Source organism: Siphateles boraxobius, unplaced genomic scaffold (genome assembly GCF_051911475.1).
Source record: "Siphateles boraxobius isolate OS27281-9 unplaced genomic scaffold, OSU_SipBor_1 12, whole genome shotgun sequence".
NCBI lineage: Eukaryota > Metazoa > Chordata > Actinopteri > Cypriniformes > Leuciscidae > Siphateles > Siphateles boraxobius.
The window spans coordinates 20,774,047-20,780,962 of NW_027508722.1; positions in this window are offsets into that span (position 1 = coordinate 20,774,047).

Below are 6,916 nucleotides of genomic sequence, written 5' to 3' on the forward strand. Positions count from 1 at the left end.
GCTGCTGTTAGTTATTGCTGCTGCTGCTGCAGAGTAAGTAAGATATGCTGCTGCTGTACAAAACAGCATACATTAATTAAAATAGCAGATCTTATCAGGTGTAATGATGTTTGATTCTTGAACGAATCGTTCTTTTCAGCCGGTTCTCAGGAAGTAACCGATCGAGTTGCTTCACTAATTTAACTGAATCGAACTTTAGTTCCAGGTTGGTGACGCAAGACGCACAGCCAAAGTAGCACGTCCGACTCAAAAAGAACCAATTGAGCCGGTTCAACCAACTGTCAAAAGTTTGCAGAGGATTACAGAGGAGCTGACACTAATGAGGGAGTTTACGATACAATGCCAGCCTGAGGCACATACTGGAAATATGCTAAAACCTGCAAAAAACTTCTGTTCAGAGATACATTTTACTATAGTTTATTGTGCATGCAGATTATATTTTAAGTTGTGTTTGTAAAATCAAGGAGTTTTTAAGAGTGTATTGTTCTTTTGCCATTTGCCAAAAAGTGGCTGGGACTCCCCAGATGCTTTACTAACATCGGGCTGTATGGAAGAGGCGTCCTGGAGATTCCTGTTTCCAGCCTTGCAGAAGAGTTCAAGTGCTCTAAAGTAAGGCTGGAAATGACACTAACAGACTCCCGTGACCCATGTGTTTCCCAAACAGCTCCTACCCTGGTGACCGGAAGGAAATGGAATCCAGCTGCAGCTACTCACCAGGCGAAATCAGACCTCAGGCACAGAGACATCATTGGCAATGTGCAACAAGGGAGAGGAGGCCTCGGCCTTGGAGAGAGCAGACCATCGTGGCATGGAGCAGCTCCAGCTCAGTGCCGAGAGCTGGTTGTTGAGGTGTGTCGGCACGAGCAGGCAACGAGGTGTGCAAAGGCTGTCTCACATGCCAAGCAAGGACAGTGGATGAGATGGGAGGGAGTTGAGAGAAGAAGGTTCTCTTGGAGGGAGCTGATGGGCCTGGAAGCATTTCACTTCATCAGCTTCATCTTACGTGCAAAGTACGACGTCCTGCCTTCCCCCTCAAACCTCAACCAGTGGTACGGAGAAGACCCGACGTGCCCCCTCTGTCCATCCACCGCAAACCTCAAACACATTCTGGTTGGCTGCAAGACAAACTTGTCATGAGGCCGCTATACCTGGCGGCACAACCATGTCCTGAAGTGCCTACAGATAAAGATCAATGCCCTGCCTCCTCCATCATTCCATCCTTTATACGCAAGGGAGTTTATCCGAAAAGGTGCAAAGACAGCCAAAGTCCATATAACATCGGACATCAGCCAGCTAGGAAGGGCTCGAGACTCGAAGTTGGTGGCAGATCTGAACCAAAGGCTTTTCTTCCCTTCTGAGATCGCCACAACAAACCTAAGACCAGACCTCATGCTCTGGTCCTCCTCACTCCACATCGTGTACATTATAGAGCTTACCGTTCCCTGGGAGGCTGCTGTAGAGGAGGTATTTGAGCGCAAGAGCCTTAAGTACACCAAGTTAGCAGCTGATGCTGAGCAACGTGGATGGAAATCCAAGGTTTTCCCAGTGGAAGTCGGCTGCAGAGGCTTTGTGGGCAAGTCAACCATCAGGCTGCTTAAGGAATTGGGAGTGCGAGGCCAAACCATACGTCAAACCATCAAAGCTCTCTCAGGTGCAGCAGATGAAGCAAGTCGATGGCTATGGGTGAAAAGGGGAGACTCCAACTGGGCCCCTAATAACACCTGTGGCACGTAAGGGTTGATAGCGTAAGGGATGCCAGGTGCTGCCAATGAGCCCTCTGGAGGTGTCGTGGGCCTATCATTGAAACACCAGAGAAGGAGGGTGCCCACCTGATGACCCCAATGAAGCTTAAAAATCCCCATTCTCATCCCACTCAGCCACCACCACAGTGAGGAAATCACTCCGATGGATGCATCGTCATTACTCATACCACAGACCTGCCACCACCACAGAGAGGAAACCACTCCGATGAATGCATCGTCACTTCTCATACCTCAGGTCTTAAACAGGGGATTGTTTCACCTAGTCCTAAAACATAACTGATAACTGTATACTTTAGACATGTAGATCATATCCACGTTTGTGCATCAATGCGTGTTGTAATGTGTGCTGTAGGTGCAAAACTTTTAGGAATCTTATCCAAGATGTAGGCTCTTAAATATTGGTCAGACGTATCCGACATAAAGGATCCGCAAATTAAACTGTGACCACAAACAACATTAACTTAGGGTGCGTTTACAGGACAACGATATGCTTATTTTTTACGTACTGACGACACCATTGTCAAAACGATCCCCATTTACTCAGATCCGCGAAAACAACTAAAAACACTGTATTCTGCTGCCAGGCCATTAAATGGCGATGAAGCACTATAGATTGAACATGTAATATGCATGTGCATGACGTCATTGTTTTCACAAATTCGAGGTTTGGTTGTTTACATGGAGACTGTTTTCAAAAACTTGTACTTTAAAACCAGTTTTCAAAAGTTTGAGTTTTCAGGTACCCGCTTTTTTATACGCCAAAACGTATAAAACGGCCCCTGAAGTGGATGTAAGGCAATAATAAGTAATATGCATTCACACAAATAACTTTGAATAAATAAATAAACAAATTATTTGGATGTTTCAATATCGTTGAAAAAAATGACTTAATTTGAATGTTTCCTTGATATAACATGACACTGAATTGTTAGAAAAGAAATGCGTTGTTACATAATTGCTAATGATGTAAGGAACCGATTAATCATTATTTTGAAACGAATTGTCCGAAAGAACTGGTTTGCGGAAATGAATCAGATTTTACATCATTATACAGGTGGCACTGGGGAAGGTGGAGGATTTCTGAAAGCGTGCTGCAATGCTGGCCAAGAATTTGAAGGTTGAGCAGCGAACTCATTGGCTACTGATACAGCAGGAACCAATTAGCTGCGCCTTAGAGAGGATGATGTGATTGCAAGCAGATCGAGTAAATAAGGACCTATCAGTGTGCCGTCTAGAGAGACAGAACTTTATATGAAAACTTTATTTTTTGATAATTTAGAGAGTTCAAAACATCCAGGTTTTAAATTGTTTTAAGAATGTATTTTTTTCTTGGTTATATGAACGTAAGAAAAAACATAAAGGGAATGTTTTCTTTTATAATTTTGTGAGTATTATACAAATGTTTCTTTTGAATGTTCTCTGAACCATATGAAACAAAGTAGCAAGTGACGTTTAAAAACATCAGACTAACATTCAACCAAAAAGTTTCCGAAAAATGTTCCATGAATGATGTATAAATAACATTTTTATGCTAATGTTTTGATGAAGTTATTAAAGACCAGATAACTTTGAACGAATGTTCTATTAACGTTACTGGTAGAACTTTGTCAATAACTTTAAAAGAACTTTGCCAAGAATCTTCTGAGAATGTTCTACCTTTTGATTAATTAATTTAAAATTATACAGAAGAAAAGGCGAGAAGGTTCAGACAGTGCAGCTCTCCAGTCTACAGCAATCTGTTTTTTCACAGAGATGTAAACTCTCAATGATAGCCCTAAAATTCATACCAGTCCAGGCCTCATCACACACACATACACACAGACACCCACAGCTGCGTGATGGGGTTGGATGCTTCCCTTCACAGGGCTATATTAGAAATGTTTTAGATAACTGTCTGAGTCACACAAGCAGTCCCTCTGTAATTAACTTGTGATGAAAGAAGTCACTTTGTGCTTCCCTTTGCAGCTGATCGGATGATAGTGTCTTTTTTCTTTGGCAATCATCATAGTTTGAATTGTTAGGCTGATCTGAATTCATGCAATAATCTCCTTATAGTTGGTACTCTGGGAAATGGCTCTCATTGAAGAGAACTACAGGCTAAGAAAGAGTTGTTGACTAGTTGTCACACTGAATATTCGTCAAGGTAGGGTTACGTTTAGGCGCAAACCTTATGTCACGCTGGGTTGCAAACACGGAAAATATAAGGCAGGATTTAAGCACAGCAGAATATTCTTTAATTCTACAAAACTCAAAGTAACACTTCATATACTCGGGAAACAAAACACGGGTAAGAAACAACCCAAATAATGATGAAAACAAAGGGCAACTGAAACACATGGAGATAATCAAAGAAACTCCAAACAGGTGTGACTCAAATCAGCAATCAGGGCAACAAACACGGTAATCAAACAGGCGGGAAAACTAGAACAAAGGAAATGCACAAAACAGAAAAACAGAACATAACCCTTCCTTTCAAACCTAAAACAATTATAAAATACAAAATATTTTTTTTTACATTTAAATCACGTAACAACTTGCCTCAAGCTGACTTTAATGAAAAATGCATTTTGCTAACTTCCCTGTGACACCTTGTTCAGGTCTGTCTTAAAGGCAGCGTAAGATATTATGCAAATTAGTGTGAGCTTTAAACAATTTATGTTTTCACATGTTGTGTATGACATTTAGCAACAAGACTGCTTTTTCATTGGCAGGAAAAAGATAAATGTGTCTTCTGTTAAACTAACATCTATTTCCAATTTTGCTTAAAGTTCTCATTAGTGACGCAGATGTATGTATTTAATAGGAATGGGAAGGGGAGGGATATTCATTTTGTTTGTCATGATGTATGTGTCTTTTGTATGCTAGCTATGTCAACACAGTATAATAAGTGGTTCATGGCAAGTGCAACTGTAGCTAATCAGAGCAAAGATAATGTCTTTTGACTTGCAGGAAAGACTTGTTTTCATACACAATAACTTTCTCCTTTATACTTGATATGAAAAGTGAATGAGTTTGTGCATGCTTTTGTGAACATTTATTCATAACAACAAGCATATCTTCAAAGAAAGGCCAACCTCCTGCCATAACAAGTATTTCCGCCATGTCCTGTCCTCTCATGTTCTCATCCACGCTTGCACACTGTTATACACTGAGTCTGAAGCCGACCCTAACTAACACTCGTGGTCAAAATGGCGCCAGGGAGGTCCCACTATACTCAGAGACTGTTTTCGATGGTGACTCACGAGGACACTGGCCACAGAGTGCATGAGATTTAATCATGAGCTCTTGTTTGTCTTCTCCCAGCTGCTGGATCAAACTTGTCTTTGTATGAACACATAGGTGTGCATGTGTGTATGTGTCTCACTCATTTAAACGAACAGATCATCCATGAAAATTCTTTATCAACTCCTTCTTGTCATCCCAAACCTGTATGACTTTCTTATGCAGAACACAAAAGAACATATTTTAAAGAATGGTGAGTAGATGATGACAAAATTGCTGTTTTTTAGCGGACTATCCCTTTAAGGGAAATAAACAGCGCACCAAAAAAGTTAAATGCATTAACGTGCACAAAGAACAACTGTGGTAAAAAAAGAAATGAAAAAAAGCTGAAATTCTACTCGAATGAGTCACCATCTCTATTACATAAAGACAGAGGTTAAATAAGGCCAGTCATCTCCTCCGCCTACTCCCCCCTCCTTTTTCCCTCCCTCCCTGACTTCTCTTTCTAGCTCTATCTTTAAATCGGTCACTGGTCCTGAAATACTAGTACTTTGAATACTTTTCACATGGACTTTCACTATGTTGGTTTGACATGCAATGTCCCTCCCCTTTTCTCTTTTTCTCTCTATTCCCATCTATTTCTTTATTCACTTTTTCAGCAGTGCATTGCTATTAATAAAAGTTGCAGCTAGTGTACAACTAGTGTAAGCCCATGCTTCCGCATCACAGCTTTGAAACAGGACACACATTATACTGTGCCATCCTAGCATTCATACAAATCAGAATAAATGCTATTTTTTGCTTTTTTTAATTTACAGTATTCCTGATTTCTCCTCTTATTTAGTATTTTGTGTGACTAGTGTGATTTTGTTTGGCTGTGCACTGTCAGAAAAAAAGTACATTATTGTCTCTTTAGGGGTACAACTAGGGCAGTGCCAGTAAAGGAACACATTTGTACCTTATCTACTCCTAAAGTGTTGATTTTAGTATCTTAAAGGGATAGTGCAGATTGTAAAGTACCAAAAAACAACATTGGCCCTCACTGACTTTCACTGTATCTACAAAAAAAAAAAAAAAAGCTCAACAGAAGAAAGAAAGTCTTGATTAAATTAAAATGTTTGGAAGTACTGTCCCTTTAAGACTCTAATATGCACACTTTAGGGGTTGTACATTTGAGGATACTGTCCCGAAGAATTTTTTTGTTGTTGTTGTTGATATTCCACTTTAAGATTCAGATTGAATCTTCTAGTAATCTAAAATGCTCTTGCAAAATGTACTTCACAAAATAACATTTAAAAAAATCACTGCTTTGTGACATAGCATGCTTCCCATGAAGCACTGCAATATGAGATGTGCTTTTTTTGTTGGTCTTACACAACATTTAGTACAGATAAGCAGCTTTTGATTGCAATAAGCAGGCATATAGTCTGTGTTTTTGCTTTTATAATTTCTAAGAATAATAGACAATAATCCTGTGCTTAAACCATGCGGGGCTGGTTAAAATAGCTGGAGCAACTCCATTATGATTGCAACACAACTTAAAGCAGTTTATTCATGGCATTTTTTTCTGATTAATGACAAATACAGTCTGCGGTTTCCTTACCTAATAATGGTTTAAACTTGTGCCCTTCAGCTGTGAAAAATTAGACTAGGCCAGATGCATAAATCCAGCCATTGTTAAGACTGTGTCGTCTGAACAACTCAGACAAGGGGTAATCAGCCTTACTTTTCAGATTCAAAGACCAATTTTTGTTTTAATGTTATTAACAGCCTTTAAGAAAAAAATATGAACATGGTCATTTTGATGTATACATCTGTATTCATTTTGCTAAAAACTTCACCACATTTTCATTCAACTTGAACAGTTTTGTTAACCAGCAAACATGCATAGGGATGCATAAGCGAGTAGGCCTTAAAACTATTTTTTTCTA